This window comes from Phodopus roborovskii, unplaced genomic scaffold (genome assembly GCF_943737965.1).
Source record: "Phodopus roborovskii unplaced genomic scaffold, PHOROB, whole genome shotgun sequence".
In the NCBI taxonomy this organism is placed as follows: Eukaryota; Metazoa; Chordata; class Mammalia; order Rodentia; family Cricetidae; genus Phodopus; species Phodopus roborovskii.
This window is the reverse complement of record NW_026126173.1, coordinates 52,897-74,246: the sequence shown is the minus strand read 5'-3', so window position 1 is coordinate 74,246 and position 21,350 is coordinate 52,897. Positions and strand designations below refer to the sequence as shown.

General features: G+C 37.2%; 1 pseudogene; it reads right to left on the bottom strand.

Annotated features, from left to right (window-relative positions):
* Window positions 1–19,631: 19,631 nt before the first annotated feature.
* Window positions 19,632–20,510, bottom strand: LOC127218563 (V-type proton ATPase subunit d 1-like; annotated as a pseudogene).
* Window positions 20,511–21,350: the final 840 nt, after the last annotated feature.

Sequence of the window (21,350 nt, the reverse complement as noted above, 5' to 3'; positions counted from 1 at the left end):
TAACTGAGACCCATGTTCAGGGGGTCTGAGTCGGTCCCATACTGGAGTCCCAGCTATCAGTCTGGGGGCCCGTTAGCTCCTCCTTGTTCAGGTCAGCTCAGCTTTCTCTGTGGGTTTTTCTAGTCTAGTCTTGTCCTCCCTCTCTGCATCTGGATTCCAGTTTGGCTCAATGTTTAGCTGTAGGTGTCTGCTTCTGTTTCCATCTCTATGATAGTGGATAAGTTAGTCATCAATCTCCATTGTTTTTATCCTCTGAGTAGTACTCCACTGTGTAAATGTACATTTTCTTTATCCATTCTTCAGTTGAGGGGCATCTAGGTTGCTTCCAAGTTCTGGCTATTACAAATCATGCTGCTATGAACATAGTTGAACAGATGGCCTTGTTGTATGAATGTGCATATTTTGGGTATATGCCTAAGAGTGGAATTGCTGGATCTTGTGGTAGACTGATTCCCATTTTCCTGAGGAACCACCATACTGATTTCCAAAGTGGCTGTACAAGCTGGCACTCCCACTAGCAGTGGAGGAGTGTTCCCCTTTCTCCACATCCTCTCCAGAATAAACTGTCTTTGATGTTCTTGATTTTAGTCATTCTGACAGGGGTAAGATGGTGTCTTATAGTTGTTTTGAATTGCATTTCCCTGATGACTAAGGATGTTCAGCATTTTCTTAAGTGTCTTTCTGCCATTTTACATTCCTCTATTGAGATTCTCTATTTAGTACTGTACCCTACTTTTTAATTGGTGTATTTTGTTGTTTTTGTGACTAGCTTCATGAGTTCTTTGTATATTTTGGAAATCAGCCCTCTGTCAGATGTGGGGTTGGTGAATATCGTTTCCCATTTTGTGGACTGCCATTTTGTCTTGTTGACTGTGTCCTTTGCCTTACAGAAGCTTCTCAGTTTCAGGAGGCCCCATTTATTAATTGTCAATCTCAGTGTCTGTGCTCCTGGTGTTATGTTCAGGAATTTGTCTCAAGGATACCTCCCACTTTCTCTTGTAAGAAATTCAGTGTAGCTGGATTTATGTTGAGGTCTTTGATCCATTTGGACTTAACTTTTGTGCATGGTGATAGATATGGATCTATCTACAGTCTTCTAAACACCAGCATCCAGTTATGCAAGCACAATTTGTTGAAAATGCTTCCTTTTTTCCATTGTATAATTTTAGCTGCTTTGTCAAATATCAGGTGTTTGTAGGTGTGTGGTTTAATATCATGGTTTTCAGTTCAATTCCATTGGTCTACCTGTCTATTTTTGTGTCAATACTAAGCTATTTTCAGGACTATAGCTTTATAGTAGAACTTGAAGTCAGAGAAGTTCCTTTATTGTGCAGGGTTGTTTTGGCTATCTTAGAAATCATCCACCATGACCAAGTAGGATTCATCTCAGGAATGCAGGGTTGGTTAAACGTATGAAAATCTATCGATGTAATCTACCATATAAACAAACTAAAAAAGAAAAACTGTATGATCATCTCACTAGATGCTGAAAAGCCTTTGACAAAATCCAACACCCCTTCATGATAAAGGTCCTGGAGAGATCAGGAATAACAGGAACATACCTAAACATAAACATAATAAAAGCTATATAGTAAACCAACAGCTAACATCAAACTAAATGGAGAGAAACTCAATGTGATTCCTCTAAAATCAGGACCAAGGCAAGGTTATTCAGTCTCTCCTTATCTTGTCAATATTGTACTTAAAGTTCTAGCTAGAGCAATAAGACAGCAAAAGGAGATCAAGGGGATACAAATTGGAAAGGAAGAAGTCAAACTTTCACTATTTGAAGATGATATGATAGTTTACATAAGTGACCCAAAACACTCTTCCAGGAAACTTCTACAGCTAATAAACACCTTCACCTTCTTCTATCATGTAGTCACACTTTTAATAGTATGTAGTCATCCACTAGGTATGATTTCTCATTTGACTTTTTAATCTAAGTAACCTGTGGTTAACATAACCAATATTCTTATCTTGTAGGTTTGAACTCTAGTAGTAATGAATATAGTAGTAGCATACAGCTTTGTTGAACTTTCCTAGTATAGAATTCCATGAAGTAACTAATGGCTCCAAGTTGCAGGGCATGTCTTCACTGGTTTATCACTAAGAGGTTCTTCTCTATACATTTAAACTGCAGGAGTAAAGACTGAGCTAGTTTTTGCTTGCAATATAACAATAACAGTAACAAAACCTAAAAACTTAACTGCTGAAAACAACACTTACTTATCACTTCCTAGCTTTGCAGATGTCCAGGCATGGTGGAGCTGCATTTCTCTGCTCAGCCTCATGAGACTGAAATAAGAATGTTGGCCAGGCTGCTTCTTAGCTCATTCAGGTTATTGGAGAATTCATTTCCTTGCAGCTGCATGATAGAATTCCGTATTTTCCTACTAGCTGGTAGCTGGGTGTGTTCATGGCTCCTTCAGGTTGTCTTTCCATTTGCATTAGAAACTCACAATATAGATGGTTGTTTTATTCCAGGCCAGATGAATCATGTGTTTTTTACTTCTTCCCCTGCCCCCAGTCAGAAAAAAATGCCAGCTTCAACCCTTTCAAACAATTAAAACAGGCCCAGTATCTTCCTATCCATAACCTAAACAGAAGAGTAAGATTCATCGGGTCACTAGTTCTGGAGATCTTATATATGAAATGCACTTGAAGAGAACAGCAACCAAATGTTGTATAATGCATCAACATCCTGGTTTATATAGGACTTGCTTTTTTGGGGTGGGGATACAAGGTCTCACTATGAGGCACTAGCTAGTCTGGAACTTGCTATGTAGACTGGGCTGGCCTGGAAATCACAGAGATCTGCCTGCCTCTCCCTCTGGAGTGCTAGTATTAATAAGGTGTATACCACCATACTAGGGCATTTTCTTTCTTTTTTAATCCTTTCCCCCTCTCTCTTCCTTGATGAGAATTTTGTATAATGTATTTTTATCACATTGACCCAACCTACCCCCTACTTCCCCCAGATCACTCCTCCAAATCCCACTCACCTGTGTCATCTTTAAACCTATCAATTCCAATTTATTATATCTGTATACTCTTGGATGTGTGGCCTTCTCTAGGGAAATATGGCAGCTATCAATTGCAATAGTTCCTTAGCTAGGAATGAGACTTTGGCCACTCTCCATACTGGAATTTTGTATGCCTTGAACTTCAACAGGTTTTGTGCATTCTGTCTCATCTATGAATTTATATATGCAGCTGCTAATCGGTGCCCCAACAAAGACATTTTCTTGTAATGATCCACTTTCTCTGGCTCTTACAGTCTTCTCACACCCTCTCCCACAGTGATCTCTAAGCCTTGGTAGGAGGGCTGTGACATAGATGTCTGATTTAGGGCTGCGAACACTGATATGTCTTATTTTCTGTACCTTGACCACTGTGGGTCTCTTTGTTAATCACCATTCACTGCAAAAAGAATATTCTTTGTTGAAGGTAGATGGATGCATTCATCTGTGGGTATAAGGATGAGTCACTAGAAGTCTGTTTAATATTATATCCATTTAGCAGAATAATAGTAATAGATTCTTCTATAGGACTATGATCTGTCTAGGTATAGTTCCTGACCTCAATAATGCTAAAGGAAGACATGTCCATCAGGCTGCAATAGGCCTACAGAACATCAAATAGACAGGACCAGGAAAGAAACTCCCCATGACATATTGTAGTCAAAACATTAAAACCACGGAATAAAGAAATGTTATTGAAATCTATGAGGAGAAAGGTCAAGTCACTTACAAAGGCAGGCCTATTAGAATAACACCCGATTATTCAGCAGAAACCTTTAAAGGCAAAAGGGCTTGGAAAGATGTACTCCAATTCCTGAAAGACCACAACTGTCAATCCAGGCTATTAATACCCAAAATTAAAGCAAAGGGAAGGAGAAAAAAATTTCCATGATAAGGAACAGATTAAAGGAATTTATTTTTACAAAGCCAGCTTTTAAAAAAATCTTTCGAGTAGCCAATTCTCCATCTATATTGAAGGGTGAACAAAATATAGTATAGCGTATCATGAGATGCTATCAACTAGTAACAAGTAAGATCCCACAAAAGTTATATCAGTTTTCAGCCCTTGGGAACATGTATCAGAACTTGCAGTGGCATAACTCCAAAGCCAGAAGCAAACTATAATCTGCCTTGCACACTTCAGGAAAGTGTGAAAATACTGAAATTTTCTGTGTGTGCATGGCACAAAAAGGTCATGTTTCTGCATTCTCTCCAGGTTATGTACATATATTTGAAGATCTGAAGCTAGGAACCTGAGATGAGAAAGAACATGTGACATTTATCTTTCTGGTTCCAGGTTATCTCATGTATACATGACATGAAAAATGTCAAAACAAACCATTCAAACCAATATGAAATGTACTAAAGTCTATCTGCTGCCATGCTCCCTGCCATGGCGATCATGGACTAATCCTCTGGAACTGTGATCCCAAAATTAAATGCTTTGGTAATGGTATTTTGTCACATCAATAGAAAAGTAACAGACATTTAGTAATTGTTGAAATATTGTTTGTTGTTTTCCTATGTTTCCTTCTTATTACTTATTAATGTCTTGTTTGGATTTGAATTTAGCATTTCTTGTAGACCAGCTCTTAATTATCTTTATTTCTCTTTAATTTTTGTTTGAATATATCCCATGATTCTTTCCATTCTTAGCCTAAAAAGAAAGGAATGTCTGCTATATTTAGTTTACAGTTTTCTAAAGGGAGAAAGAAGAGGTTAGGGACTACATTAAGATTTTTCCATTTGAAAAGTTGTGAATACAGTTTAGGGTTTCAGTTAACAAGAGCTTAAATTGTGAAAGCACAATGAGAATACAGAGGGAAGGACAAACTTGAGGTCTCACAAGAGGAAGTGTCTGAATGAATAAGCAAGGCTAATGTAATGGACTACTTTGACAAAATACCATGTTTTGAATGATTTTGAAGCTGTCAAGAGGAAAGCAAGACAATGGGGCTGACTTTAACCACATCGAAGAATAAAGAAAGGAATTGCCTTGTGAATTATCCACATATCTAATGCAAAACATTACTTTCAGAGTTCCAAATATGTCCTGTTCTCAACTGGTCTTTGGATCATCAGTGGAGTAGCGTCAGGCACTAGCATCATACCAGTGTTAGTAAGGCACCTCTTGGTTTTTCTTGAATCTTTCATTTTATAGTTACTCCACAGGATAATTTTTCGGCAAAGTTCAAATATTTAAAAATAGTTCTTCATGCAATTTGATAGTAAAAAGTCTATCTCTTAAGGTTGAATATGTAGTAAGGAGAACAAGCTGGAATGAGAACCAGAGTTAAAATACAAGTCAGAGCCTTATTTGTTCACTGGAGGTAGGAAAGCCACTTAACAGTCTATTACAGGAATTAGAAGGTAAGGAACTCTTCAATCAGTGTTAAACTGGGAATCAATTTCGTGTAACATGCATGACTACCATAGCAAGGGCCTTACAAGGGCCTTACAAAGTCCTTACAAAATAGTACATAAAGTAAATGCAGCATGCAAATTTGGAAAACTGGGTGACTGATGCTTTAATGGAGAGAAGAAAAAAACTACATTTGTTTTTCATACTGGATCACTTGATTCTCTTGTTCTAGAGCCATACTTCCTTGACTGCCTTAAACATTATACTTTATTTTAATACCTCTCAAGTTATGTAAAGAAAATAAATTATGCATCAGAAAATGAGAACTGTATTCTCCCGTCTAGTTGTATCATTGAACTTTTCATCTTAAGAAGCTCAATATGTTTTTGCATACATTCTCACTCTCTTATGCCAGTTCTGTAAAGCTCCAGGAAACAGACATGATCCAGAGTATGCAATGAAGTCATCTCTCTAGGGAGCCCCAGAAACAATCAACAGAGCCAGGACTGGAATGCACATTTCTTAACTTCCACTCTAAACTCTGCTTCCATTATTTTCATAGACAATGCTTTAAACAATTAAGTCAAACCATTGCTGTTAGGAACTGTTGACTCTAATTTGTTTAAGACAGTTTATTTTTTCCAAATCTGAATCCTCAGAAACATTTAAAAGGATACTATATCAGAATTTACTGGTTACTTAGTTTTCTAAGCCTCAGCAGTCTTGACAAAGTCTGTTGTTTAAATTCTCAACTAGTTCCACTACTAACAGGAACTTTTAAAAGTCTGAGGTGTATGATAGTCTCTGTGAATTTACTGAAGGTCAGGGGAAAACTTGACCTTAACAGCTGTTTTTCCTATAAAATTGGATCCCATTTTGATGCAGGGAATTACTGTCCAGATGCTTTTGTTAGTCATGTTCCTATGAGACCACTCACTCAAACAACAAATTGAGTTTCTATTACCTGCTGGGCGCAATATAAATTATAACCTGGCAAGGATACCTGTAATCAAAGAGGAATAGGAAATCTATTGTGTTGCTAAACATTTGACCCTTAGGCTGCCAGTTCTTGAACATGTAATCATAGTTATAATCTATGTATGTTTGTGTGTGTTTGTATGTATATATATATATGTGTGTGTGTCAATAATATATATGTAGATGTGCATATGTATACTTGAATATGCACATACAAGCATACTTGAAATATTATTTCTGATAATGATATTGATATAGCACAGCTGTAATAAGACTGAACGGAACAAACTGGTAATTCCAAGTAAGAAGGAAGAGAATAAAGTATAAATTTTCATGTTTTTCTTCTTTAGAAGAGGGACATACTCTATCATATAGTGATAAAAGAATAGTGTGGACCTTAAATTATCCAAATGTTTATTATTATTAATATGTCTTTCCTGCTATAAGTGAAGTATATTTATTCTTGTTTTGCCATAATATGGCAAAGCCATGTCAGAATAGGAAAATATGCATATTGTCATGAGCGAACTTGCATTTGTACAGCACTCATATGTGGTACTCAAAGTTCCAGTTGAGACCATAACTCTATCTTTGCCCATATGCCAATTTCCACACTGGATGAAAGGCTAAATTTCTAACAAGGCTCGGAGCTTCAAGTCACAAATATGCATCTTACATTCCACAAATGTTTTGTTTGCAGGACCAATTTCATAGTCTTAAAACTTCTTGAAGATCCTAAACAGCTCTTGATTGTATGGATAGATCAATCTTGTCTGTATTGGATGCTACATTTTAGAAAATTTGACATATTTGCTTATTACTTTGAACTAGTAAATCTATAACCTACCAAAGATATAGTATTCTTAAATATTTATATATGCCATTTAATGGGAAAATGATCATTAACATGTTAGTGAGAAAGAGTGTTCATGTTTTACAATTTCTCAAATCTCTTTAATGTGTAGCTTGCCTTCATGTCTACTTGTGAATTCAACCTCCTGTTTTGTTCAAAAATTGATATTGTGGGGAGAAGAAAGGGGATGAGATAGAGAATTGATGGGGGAGGGGAGGAGAGGGAGGCTCTAGGTTGGCATTTAAGGTAGTCATCAGTCTGATTATCAGGGAGTACATACAATGTTTGTCTTTCTGTGACTGGGTTACCTCACGCAGGATGGTTTCTTCTAGTTCCATCTATTTGGAGATACACAGATGAATATAAATGGATTAACAATTAAGAGCCAGAAACTTCCATCTACAAATTACTATGCCAGTTAAATATTTGTATCATTTTGAGATTAGTCACTTGAATCTATACAAAAAAAGAGTAATTTTTAAGAGAATGTCTTATTTAGTCTAGGCTAGCCTCAAACACATTACGTAGCTGGGATTAATCTTGAACTTGTGATCATCCTCCACTTTTAAGTGCCAGGATTATAGATGTGTACTACCAGACCCAGTTTATGTATTACACCTAGGGCTTTGTACATCCTACAGGCAACATGAATAGGAAGTAAGACATTTTTCATTCAATTAAACATTTATCCATGAATATGAAGAATGACATCCAGAAAATCCTTTTGATTTACAAATGGAAAAATCCATAAATATAGCTGAAGTTGATGTTACTGCTTGGAAATAAATACACATGCTGCTGAAATATGAAAGATGTTGAACTTTTTGAATCTTATGGTTTATTCTGGAACAACTATGTTGACATTGACAGCATGATGATGGAAATACAGTAGTGAGAAAATTTCTGGTCCTTTAGTTAGAACAATTGCACCAAATTGTACTACTAGTCACTGAATTTTTCACCCTCATGTTACCTTATAGGAAAACTTTCAAATTATAGTTTTGTTTAATAATGTCCGTGATAAAGCAATAAACATTTGTGCTGGTTAGTTATTGTTAAGTTGGCATAAACTAAGGTCATCTAGGAAGAGGATCCTCAATTGAGAAAATGCCTCCATTAGATTGGGCTGTAGGCAAGCCTATGGAGATGTTCTCTTAACTAATGATTAATGTGGATGGACCCAGACTACTGAAGCCAGTGCTATCTCTGAGAAGGTACCATTGGGTAATCTAAGAAAAGCAGCTGATCAAGCCATGGGGAACAAGCAAGTAAGAAAGTTTCCCCATCACCCCTGCCTCTGTTCCTATCCTGTCTTCCTTCATTGATTGACTGTGATTGCAAAATATAAGCCAAGTAAACACTTTCTTCCCTACATTGCTTTTGGTCATAGTGTTTACCATAACAATAGACCAAATTAGTACGGTGTTATTCTATTAAGTCTTTACTTTTACTGGCACTGAAATATGACATAGGTCTTAAGGAAAAGAACTTATTTGATCAGAGAGCTGAATGAGAGCCACCTTTTTTCATGGAACGCCATTTTTATTTGAAAAGACAGCTAACAAAAGAACCATGGTTAGTCAGTAGGCATTGCCTTAAAATTGAATGAAGTAACCCTGTTACTACAAGGAAAAGAATGGACAATGTTTGTCACTAGTGGTAATATTTAAGTTTGTAGGGAACAGTAGAACTTTAAAAAAAATGGATCTTCCTCTGTGAGTCTGAATTTTCTGAAGAGATCACTGAGGGTAATACATAAAGTATTATGGATATTTACAACTAAGTGCATCAGAATTTGGAAAACCTGCCTAAAGCTATGAAATACTTTCCATATAATTAACGTATGTCCTTCCAAATTTGCACATGAAAGTTCCATTCAAGGCACAAGATAGACCAATATATTGAATTGTAACAGAATCTGAATCATGCGTTGATAGGATATCAGAGTTCATGCTGTAATCTTTAATTTAAAAACTATTACCAACTGCCAAATTTGTTTCAGGATCAAAAAGGAATATCCAAAATTATTAGAAAAAAACTATTATAGTATTTCTCCCTTTTCCAAACATATAGTCATTTCAATATCATTTTTCATCTTTATTGAATTGTCATAGTGGTTTTTTTTTGCAATTTTTTTACAATTTTTATTTATATTACAATCTTGTTTCTCTGTATAGCTTTGGAGCCTGTCCTGGAACTAGCTCTGTACACCAGGCTGGCTAACTCACAGATCCACCTGCCTCTCCCTCCCAAGTGCTGGGACTAAAGGCGCGTGCCACCACTGCCCAGCTATTTCCTGTATTTTATTTTATTTTTTTTTAAAGAATTGAACACACAGGCCAAGGAAGCAGCCCCCAACTCCAGCAGGCATTCCATGGGAATCCACCAGCCAAGTCTGCCAGAGAAACAAATAAGCTGGTGAAGCAGGTAGGCAAGCTTCAGATTTTCAATCTTCCTGCTCTCCTCCATATCCAGGCCCCTAGTCTCAGGTCAGTTATATAGCAGACTACCTGCTGTGGCTTCTCACTCTCAGTCCCTATTCCCAGTGGACTAAGAAAATATTGGTGGATCACCCTGATTTCCTCCCTCCTGTGGACTTTCTCAGGCTCATTTCCTAGCCCATCCCCATTCTGAAGTGTCAGCCCCCAGTTCTTAGTAATACATTATACACAGAACCCCCAGTTGCTACACCTAGCAAGATTCAAGAAGCAGTCCCTACCAGGCAACACACAGCCACCATACTCTTCTAAGAACCAGAGAGAGCAACAGAAACCAAGGAACAAAACGCCCACCTAACAAAGACAAGATATAAGTACCTAGAATTACATACAATCTTCCTAAACCCAGATGCCAAGATGCCAGCATAAAAACACAACCAATGATAGCAGGACAATATGTCCTGACTACAGCCTAGCAACTCCACTACAGTTGCCCTGAGAAACCAACACAGTTGAAGCACAAGACAAGGACCTTAAAATAGCTTTTTGGAATATGATAGTTTCTTAAAGAGGAAATGAATAAATGCCTCAAAGAAAACACATTCAAACATTGGAAGGAAATGAATAAAACAGTTCAAGATGTGAAAGTGAAAAACAAATTTATGAACAAAAATTGAGGGAAATTTAGAAATGTAAAATTTAGGAGCTCAAATGGGAACCTCATAGGCAAATCTTACCAACAGTGTAAAAGAAATGTAAGAGACAATCTTGGGGCACTGAAGACAAGATAGAAGAAATGGATGCCTTGGTCAAAGGAATATATATATGCACAAAACATCCAGAAGTCTGTGGCACTATCAAAAGACAAAAATATCTAAGAATAATAGGGATAGAGGAAGTGAAGGAACCCAGGTCAAAGGCACAGAAAATATTTTTAACAACATCATAACCTAAAGTAAGAAGTAACCTAAAGAAAGAAGTACCTATTAAGTTACAAGAAGCATACAGAACACCAAATAGACTGAACCAGAAAAGAAACTCCTCTTGACACATAATAATCAAGACACTAAATGTACAGAACAAAGAATATTAAATAAAAGCTCCAAGGGGGGTAAAGACCAAGTAACATTTAAAGGCAGACCTGAATTCTCAATGGAGATGCTAAAACCAGAAGGGGCTGGACAAATGTGCTACAGACTCTAAGAGACCATAGATGCACCCAGACTACTACACCTAGCAAAACTTTCAATTGCAATAGTTGGATAAAAAGATGTTTCATGATAAAAATCAAATTTAAGCAAAATCTATCTACAAATCCAGCATTACCAAAGGCACTAGAAGGAAAACTTCAACCTGGAAAATTTTCACACCCAAGAAATCACAAAGAATAAATAATCATAAACAAACAAATCAAGGGGGCATTATAACAACAAAATAACAGTAATCAACAAACACTACTCATTGATAACTCTTAATACCAATGGCCTCAATTCACCAATAAAGACAGACATAACAGAATTGATTCTAAAACAAGATCCATCGTGCTGCCACATTCAAGAATGAAACAGACCTGAGCATCAAGGGTAAATTTCCCCTCAGGGTAAAAGGATAGGAGGAGATATTCCAAGGAAATGGAACCAAGAAGTAAGCCCGTGTGGCCATTTTTAATATCTGGCAAAATAGATCTCAAACTAAAATTAATCAGAAGACATAGGGAAGGCCACACATACTCATCAAAGGAATAATCCACCAAGAGTATAATTCTTAACATCTATACACCAAAACACAAGAGCACCCAAGTTCATAAAAGAAACACGACTACAGCTTAAATTACATATTGATCCTCACACAGGAATAGCAGATGATTTCAATATCCCACTCTTGTCAATATACAGGTTACCCAGACAAAAACTAAGCAGAGAAATGTTGGAATTTACTGACATCATAAGACAAATGGACCTAACACATATTTACAGAACATTTCATTCAAACTCAGAAGAACATAACTTCTCAGCAGCTCCTGGAACTTTCTTCAAAATTGGCCACATTCTCAGATACAAAGGAAGTCTCAAAGATATTAAAAAACCTGAAATAACTCCCTGTACCTCATCATACCACCATGGGTTAAACCTGGATATCAACAACAGAAACAATAAAATCTTTACAACTCTTGGAAATTGAGCAACTCACTGCTATATGAAAATTATGTCAAGACAGAAATTAAGAACAAAACTAAAATATTTTCACTATTGAATGAAAATTAAATCCCTACATACCAAAACTTACAGGACACAATGAAGGCTGTTCTAATAGGCAAGTCCCATAGCTTTTAAGTACCTACATCAAGAAATTGAGAGATTTCACAGTGGGAACTTAACAGCACACCTGAAAGACATGGAACAAGAAAGAAGAAATCACACCCAAAAGAAGTAGATGGCAAGAAGCAACAAAACTCGGGGCTGAAATCAATAAAATAGAAACAAACAAACAAAAACAAAGCAAAAATCAAACAGAGTTGGTTCTTTGAGAAAATCAGTATTATTGACAATTTTGTAGCCAAATTAACTAAAAGTCAGAGAGCAACAAATAACAGCAAAATTAGAGACAAAAGAGGGACATGATAATGCACACTGAGGAAATCCATAGAATCATTAGGACATACTTTAAAAACCTGTACTCTAACAAATTGGAAAATATAGAAGAAATGGATATGTTTCTACTAAAGTTAAATCAATATTAGGTAAGTAATTTAAACAGATATATAATTCCTAATAAAACTGAAGCAGTCATTAAAAGTCCACCAACCAAAAAGAAAAAAGGAAAAAAAAAAAAAAAAAAAAAAAAAAGCCCAGAGCCAGGTGGTTTAAGCACAGGAATTCTAGTAGACTTTCAAAGAGTTAATGCCAATACTCCTCAAATTACTTCACAAAATGGAAACAGAAGGGATATTGCCAAATTCATTTTATGAGGCCACAGTTACTCTGACACCCAAACCACATAAAAACACAATAAAGAAAAAAATTACAGGACAATTCCCCTTATGAACATAGATGCAAAATAAGTCAAAATATCTGCAAACCAAATCCATGAACACATCAAAAAGATCATTCAATTCACCAAGTAGGCTTCATCCCTGAGATGTAGGGATGGTTCAACATATGTAAACTGATAAATGTAATCCACCATATAAATAGGCAGAAATAAAAAAAAAAAACACATGATAATCTCAGAAAACTCCTTTGCCAAAATTCAACAACTTCCATGATGAAAGTCCTGGAGAGATTAGGAATACAAGGCCCATAGCCCAACATAATAAAAGCAATTTACAGTAAGCCCTCAGCCAATATCCACTTCAATGGAGAGAAACTCAAAGGAATTACAATAAAATCGTGAACAAATCAAGTTTGTTCACTCTGTCCATATGGGTTGAATATAATACTTCATGTCTTAGCTACAGCAATGAGACAACTGAAGGAAATCAGTAGGAATGGGAGAAGTCAAAGTATTGTTATTTGCAGATAATAAAATAGTGTATGTAACTGGCCCCAAAAATTCCACTGGGAAACTCCTACAGCTGATAAACACTTTCAGCAAAGTAGCTGGATAAAAACAAAAAAACAAAAAAACAAAAAAAAAAAAAAACAAAAAACAAAACAAAAAAAAAAAATAAAGCAGTAGCCTTCCTACACAACTCAATGAACATGGAGAAATTGAGCTGGTGCATGCCTATAGTCTTTACCCCAATTGGCAAATGGTGTTGGTACCAGAAGGTACTCTTCATGCTACCAAAGGAGAAAGGTATATAACAATCCAGTTACAAACTCTTGGAATTACAATGGTGTCCTGCTTGCAAGATACACTAGTGCAACAGTAGCACAAAGCTTGGGGGAGTAATCAACAAATACCTGATTGATTTAAGGCCCACTCTATGAGATGAAACTCATACCCACTGATGCTTGGGTGACCAAGAAACTGGTCACCCAATTCTAGAGTTCAAGAATTGTAGATCTCTTGTAGAGCCCAAGAACTCTGAAGCCCCGGAAGCCTACTAGGCCTCCACAACAGCATGCATCAGAATGGTGATTAACACTCATGAGCTCTTGCAAGTGTTAAGTCAGCTCTCTATCTGAACAGATCTTGGTTGGTCCCCAAACTTCCAGTAGGTATAGAAGACACCATCCCAGCTGGAAAATTAAGCAGTCCAAGTGGTATGATTTGTGGTCTCTGAAGGGTGGGATCACCAGCCCATTCCATAGACTGCAAAGTTAACTATGACCAGCAGAGGCCTCTGGCATACAAAGAAGGGATGTTTATAAATGGGACACTTGAAAGTCTCACAAAACAATATAAACCACTGGAAAGACAGTGATCCACAAGACCAGTTGACTATATGATGGCCAGCATATGATGGGTAGTCTCTACTTGCTGGGAATACAGAAAAAAAAGACTTCTCCAACAGTTCATCATTTTCTGCTGCCATTTTTCTTTACCTTTATCTTTCCACCACTTTTTCTTTTTAAATATACCTTTAGCAGTACTTTTTGTGTATCATACTAAAATTTATATTTTAAATCTATTCCCCCTACTACAGTCATTTAATTTCTGTACACATTTTTCATTATTGTATAATTTTCTTTTCCCTTCTTTTTAAAAAAAATTTTTACTCCATGTTTTTCCACGGCTGATTCTTCCCAGTATACATACTTTTAGTAGTATATTCACATTCTTATTTTTTTATATTTAAGAAAATCTTCATGGGGGCTGATTGGGAAGAAGGTTGAGCCAATAAAGCATCTGCCCAGAAATCATGAAATCAAGGGTTCAGGTCCCCAGATCCAATGGAAAAAGTCTTAAATGGTTGCATGCAGCCCACTGGCAATTGCACTGGGCAGAAACTGTGGAGCTCCATAGCAAGCAGGCTGGCCAGACTAGCTGAACCAAGTAGCTCTGGGTTTATTGAGAGACTCTGAGTTAATGCATAAGGTGGAGAGTGATTGAGGAAGACACTGGATGTCCAATCTTGAGCCTACATATGCATGTGCACATATACACCTGCCCACATACATGAAAATGCATGAACACACATACACACACACACACACACACATATATATATATATATATATATATACACCACACCCACACACTCCCACATGCATAAAATAGAAACTAAAAAGACAAAAACATCCTCACATTTAAATTAAATTAAAATTTTCTATTCTTTTCTCACATTTACCTAATTTTGTTTCTAATTTTTCATTATTAGAAAAACCTTTTTCTGTTTTCTAACTTTTTGCTTTTTCCTCTTCCCTTCCAAAACATTCTTCTTCCATCTTATTTTTCCATTCACTTACTTGCCCTTATCTCTCTTCCACTCTTTATACTAAACAAATTTTAGCCCTATAGCTCACTCTGAGTTAGTCCTACAATTTCTGGTTTATGGACTTAGCTGTTGAATTGGTGGGCTTTAATCAATTTAAGTGTATTTCTACAAATCGCATGGTTGATACTGCTATTAAGGCAGTTTCTCCTTTCAAGGTGGTACTGGAAACTCAGCCCTCACGTGTAGGATGCCCAATACCAACATACATAAGCAAAATAAGGATAGACATCAAAACAAACAAAGATGCAAACATGAAAAAGCAAGGTAACACGACTCTCCCATAGGATCAGAACTCCTCAGTTACTACACTGAAAGATTCTGAAATAGATATAATGTTGTATAAATATTTCAAAAGCTTACTAGTTTAAATCATTACTGAAAGAAATCATTACTTAAAGAAAAAGTGATGAATTCAATCCAGGACCTGAATGGGAAAGTTAGAAACATAGAAGAAAAGTGCAGAAAAAAAGGATGACAAATCAGCAATATGGATGAGTCAGCAAAATAGGATAACAATTCAGCAAGAAACAGATTGTAAAACAATTGAAACATTGGAATTGACAACGTAAGAGCTAAGACCTGTAACTGCGAAAAGGGTTGGGGAGTGTACAGAGGGAGGATGGATAAAGACCAATGTAATGACACATGAATGAAAATCTCACAAACACGTTATTTTATATGATAACTTTAAAAATTAAGAAAAACATTACTACAAGCAGGCAAGGGTCTAGAGTATAAAATCATTAAGGACCAGTTTCTTATCTATTTTTATACTTCCAGATGTAATTTGTGGCTCAATTCCTAGAGTGCTTACCTATCACAAACAAAACCCACGAGTTTGTCTCCAAATACCATACAAAACATGCCATGATGTTGCACACCTATGATTCTGACACTTAGGAGGCAGAGGTAGGAGGACTGCTGCCAAACTGATGTACATAGAAAGTTCTAGGCCAGGTCAACATAGGGAGACCCAGCCTCAAAACAAAAAAACAAATAAGAGGATATAATTTGCATGGTATTAGCTATTCTTGATGTATAGTATTGCTAAAGGCAATTATATATCATAGTTTCTTTATAAATTTCTTTTCTGTTTCTTTTTCTTTTCTACATAATCTTACTATTTATTTCATCATTGCTGGAACTATGAATCTCATGCTGACTTTCATTTTGTGGCAATTTTTCTGCCTCCATGTTGGGATATAAAGTCATGAGACAACATGACTGGCTTATACTTTTGATGATTCTATTTTGTTCATAATTTTATTCCCTTGGTTCTTGATTTGCCTACAAATACAGGGAAACTGCCTCCTGACTCCAGGACACAAGAAACACAGGCTGGTTTTGTTACTTTTCTTGATTTTATGACAAAATAGCTAATGAAACACTTAGGAGGGATTTATTTGACTCACAGTCTACAGGTAGCAGAAGCAAAAAGCAGCTGGTCACATGGTAGTCACATTAAGGAGGCAGAGAAAGATGAATGCTAGCACTAAGGTCAGTTTCTCCTTTTTATCCAATCCAGGACATGGAATTGCTGTCTAGAGTTAGAGTGGTCATCTCATCTTATTTAACTCACAGACTTGCCCAGAGGTCTGTTTCTAGGTGATTTTTAGATCCTAGTCAATATCAACTATCATGACTTTATCTCCTGTCAACATGACACACAAACATACCACTTTTAATCCATAAACTCCAACTCCTTGTTCCCAAAGACTCATGGCCAACCTTTAAAGTAAAACATACTGTCTAAGCTGGGCATTGGTGGCACACCTTTAACCCCAACACTTAGGAGGCATAGGCTAGCCTCTTCTACAGAGCAAGTTACAGGACAGCCAGGGCTGTTAAACAGAAAACCTGTCTCAACCAAACAAACTAAAACTAAAAACAAAACAAAAGCATATTGTCTAACTTTCAAAGTCCCCCATAGTTTTCAACAGTTCCAACAAAATTAACAAATCTCTTCTAAGACTTCATAAATCTATTAACTGTGAGGCCTTATAAACATCAAAAATAAGTCGCAGAATAAAGTTTCCCATTTGATAAGAGAGAAATGACAGTATTGCAAGGAATATCCCAATACCTGTCCTCACTAAGCCAATTAAAGATACAATAGTGAAAACCAGAAAAAGATTTATTTAACATGTCCACATAAAGAACATAGAAACAAAGGGGCCCAGTAGTCAACCCCAAGTCTGTCTTCAGAGGTGTTAACATGAGGTTTAGACTTAAATAAAGAGCCAGAGTTGTATATAACTCAGCAGTCAGGCCAAGTGTGATTCCACCTGCCACCATCGTCTCAGTTCTAATTTTTCCTGAAAGGTCACCTGACAAACTATAAATCTTTTTCCAGCAGACAAGTTCAGCCTCTGGCTGACCTCAGGGCCTCAGACTTTTCTTTCTCCCAACTTCAAATTCTTGGAGGAAATTCCAGTTTTGTGGGGTCCATTGTTTCAATAATTGTATAATCAAAGTTTGGGGGCACAAGGGTCTCTTTAAATATCTTCATTCCTAGCAAGACAGTTATAGCCAGATGGTCTTATCAGCAGGACCATGGGGGACAGCTGGTCTTGTACATCTGTATTCATCCTACCTCAAGTAACTCAATCTTTAAGCCAGGCTTTTGTGTACTTCCTGCTCCCAAATAACCACACAGAGACTTTTTATTATTGGCCTTAGCTTAGGTTTTTTTCCAACGAGCTCTCATAACTTAAATTAACCCATTTCCATTAATCTATGTTCTGCCTCTCCTCCATTCTATATGTCCGACTCCCTCAGTGTCTGAGTGTCAAAATCCCACTTCTCTTCTTCTCAGAGTTCCTCTCTCTCCACAGAAGTTCCACCTATTCTCTATCGCCTAGCTATTGGCTATTCATCTCTTTATTAAACCAATGAGAAGACACCTTAGGCAGAGACACATCTTCAGTGTACAGAAAGATTATCCTACAACACTTATCTCCCTCAGTAGCCCAATGGCTTATCTCCCAGTTGATTCTAGATTCTTTAAAGTTGACACTTAAGACTAAGCATCACACATATTTAGTAAACCTGTTCTCAAATGTGAACATAGAAGAGATCAACTAGCATTCATTAGGTTAATTGGTTAGCATCAATCTTATGGGTTTATTATCCTCTGCAAATACACATTGTGATGAATTTTCATTGTAATTTTTGGATCTGATATGAAGACCATATGATATTTGATGTGGCAGAATAACTATAATTCCAGCACTTCAGTGCATGAGGCAGAACTGCGAGCTTGAGGGCAGTGTACATAATAAGTCACAAGCCACTCTGAGTCACATAGAGAGACAGTGTTTCAAAATAATAACAAATTAAAACTACAATAGAAAAAAGGTCTCATGTTGTCAGATACACAGTAGTTCCCATGTGGCCTTAGGGAGAGAAGCAAAAAACACATAAAATTGTAGGTGGAAGTTTGGTGGTGTGGTTAGGGTATTGTCACAGGACAGCTAAATTGTAAAAGCTAGTAATTGCTCCAAAATAGTCAATGAATAAAACCCAAGAGAACATATTAAGATCACCCATTCCAACTGATGGTCTCATGGTCTCACATCCTAGTAATTATGTAACCTAATTAGCTTTGTGGTTTGGTGCCATCTGAACATACTGAATCCTTAAGTGTTTTCTTCTCATCTTTATCACATATTTAGAAATCATGACACATTAGGCCAAGGGTTCTCACTCTTCCTGGATTCTTTGGCTATGTGGTCTGAATTAAGGAGTTGAAAACCATTCTGTGACTTCTACAAAACTCAAGGTTCGTTAGGCATTTGAAATTCAACAGATATCGCATATACTTAGTGTGAGTTGGCTGTCTGTGGACTTGTTACTTAATCACTTTGGACCTTTAGTCTGTCAAAATTCTGGAGGCCAGAAATCCAAAGCCAAGGTGTGTGTAGAACCAAGACCTTGTGTCTTCAGCTTCTTCACAGCCACAGACATTTCTTGTGTTTATCTTTACAATTTTTCCTCCATGATATTTACTGAGTGAGAGATATTACTGAAAAGTCCTTCACATAAGCCCCAATTACTTGAGTAAAAAAACAGTTCATAGTTAATCATGGAAACTTTTATTGGAAATCCCTACTATATTCATGTTGTATCTAGTCAATAAAATTAGTATGACACTTAATTTTCACAAATATTTTTAAGAGTCAAATGTTAACCATCACTTCTTAGACTACTAATTATAATTTCAAACATTAAATTAGAATGGCTGTAAAGAGAAATGCAAAGACCACACAAACAAGTTGTGTTCTGAACTATAGATTAAATTAATGTATTTCTTTTCTGTTTTGTTTATTTTTGGCCTAGCAAAGCGGGCAGTTTTATTGTCACGAAGTAGCAGAGCTGGGGGAGAGGGCTACAAAGTTACATCCCCCATACTTCAAGGACATACACTCTCTATTCTTCCCATGGACCATGGCTCTGGGGATGGCCCACAAAGGGAAAAGGAAGCTTACACTGCCCCAGGAGTTCTCAGGTTAGGGAGAGTCAGTGACTGTAAACAGGGCCATGGATTCTCTCTCCAGAAAGGATCTTTGACAATTCTTCATCAGGGGAAAGGTCCCTAATTCCTTTTTATGCCTAAGAGCAGTCCCCTGGACAATGTGTTATGCCTCACCAGTTCAGACAAGTGAGCCATGGGCTCCGCTAAGGCACTCAAAGACACAGTGTACTTGGGAACCTTAGGTTGGAATGTGAGAAGACAGGAAATATAGCTGTCGACCTTGGCAGGATGGTGCTGAGCAATGTACTCAGCAATCCACACAATGTTGTGACATTCCTGTTCCTTAAGCATAAAAGAAACCAAAATGGAACTGGTTCAGGCAGAACAACTTGTTCAACTTCACCGCATGCTCAAAGATTCAGTCCCCCAGGGTCTTGTTGCTACCTGCCTCTTCAAAAGGCAGTTTGTTTTCTGGGCAGTAATCAGTTACATTCCTGACCTTTTCACAGTCATTGCCTGAGCCAGCTGAGCCAAGTCCTCAGGGTAGAGTCGGCCACAGTGTGGAAAGAGGTTGAGATAGTCCTCCTTGAACAGCTGTGTGCCAAAAGAGCTGATAGTGATGATGATGTGGCAGTTTGCTTCAAACTCTTAAGACAGGACACATGGCATCAACTCTGGTCCCACCCAATAAAGTGCAGGATTTGTAGAAGGACTCCAGAGAGGCCTTGTAGATAGTATTTTGGATTATCTCAACGTTCATCTCATCAAGGTCCTGCTTTGAGAAAAAAAGCTACCAGGGGAGTATCCACCAGAATGGCACTGTAGACTTCTGCAGGTGTCTGTGTGATGTTCATGCCTCCATCTGCTCAAAGCTGCTAGTGGGTGGCACTTGGGCACAAGTTCTGCAATTGAACACTGGTGCAATTTGCCTGGGATGAGCAGGATCACATTGTCAATCATGTAGTTAGAAGTAAGGAAGTCCAGGACCGATGCCCCCATGGCCATCAAGTTGTTTTTCCAGAAGTTTTATTGTAACACGGACAATGGCTACTTGAAGGGATTAGTATGTGTCCTGAAGGCCAGGGTGCTCAGCCAGGAGGACTACCTCAACCTGGTACAGCACCAGATGCTCAAGGACTTGAAGCTGCACCTGCAGAGTACAGATTATGGCAACTTCCTGGCCAATGAAGCATCACCTCTGACATTGTCAGTCGTTGATGACAAGCTCAGGAAGAAGATGGTAGTAGAGTGAAGAAGATGGTAGTAGAGTTTGCCACATGAGAAACTAATGCATTTTAAGTCACCTTAAAATAAAAAGAGCAATATAAAACCTCTGAGATTTTTGTATATGACCATTTGAAATTAATAGAAAGGCTTCACTTGAACATGCTTTTATACTTTTCACTTGTTCTGTTTTCTAAACTCAGACCACAAGAAATGGCAGGACCATAGGAAAACCAAGATTCTGCACTGAAATACGAGTTTTTGAAAGTACATTCATCAACAAATCTAGAAAGCCATTTACATTTTCTTTTAGTGCTCAATATAACAATTCTACATTTGGAACAAAGTGTACCTTCATAAGTACACCTTATTAGCAGAAAGGGGATGTCTGCTGGGAAACCAACTTGTCCAAGTGAGATTTCACTTGGACAGTTCTAATTATTGCAGAAATAAAAGTTCCATTCCCAGGTTGTAAATGCCTCAACTTTTCCCTCTATGTTTTAGACCTTTGGCCAATCAATGGGCAAAACTACCACCACCACTATCAACAACAAAAACAAACAAACAAAACAAAAACAAGGCAGCAAGAGGAAGTAGTTTTCTTATGTTAACGAC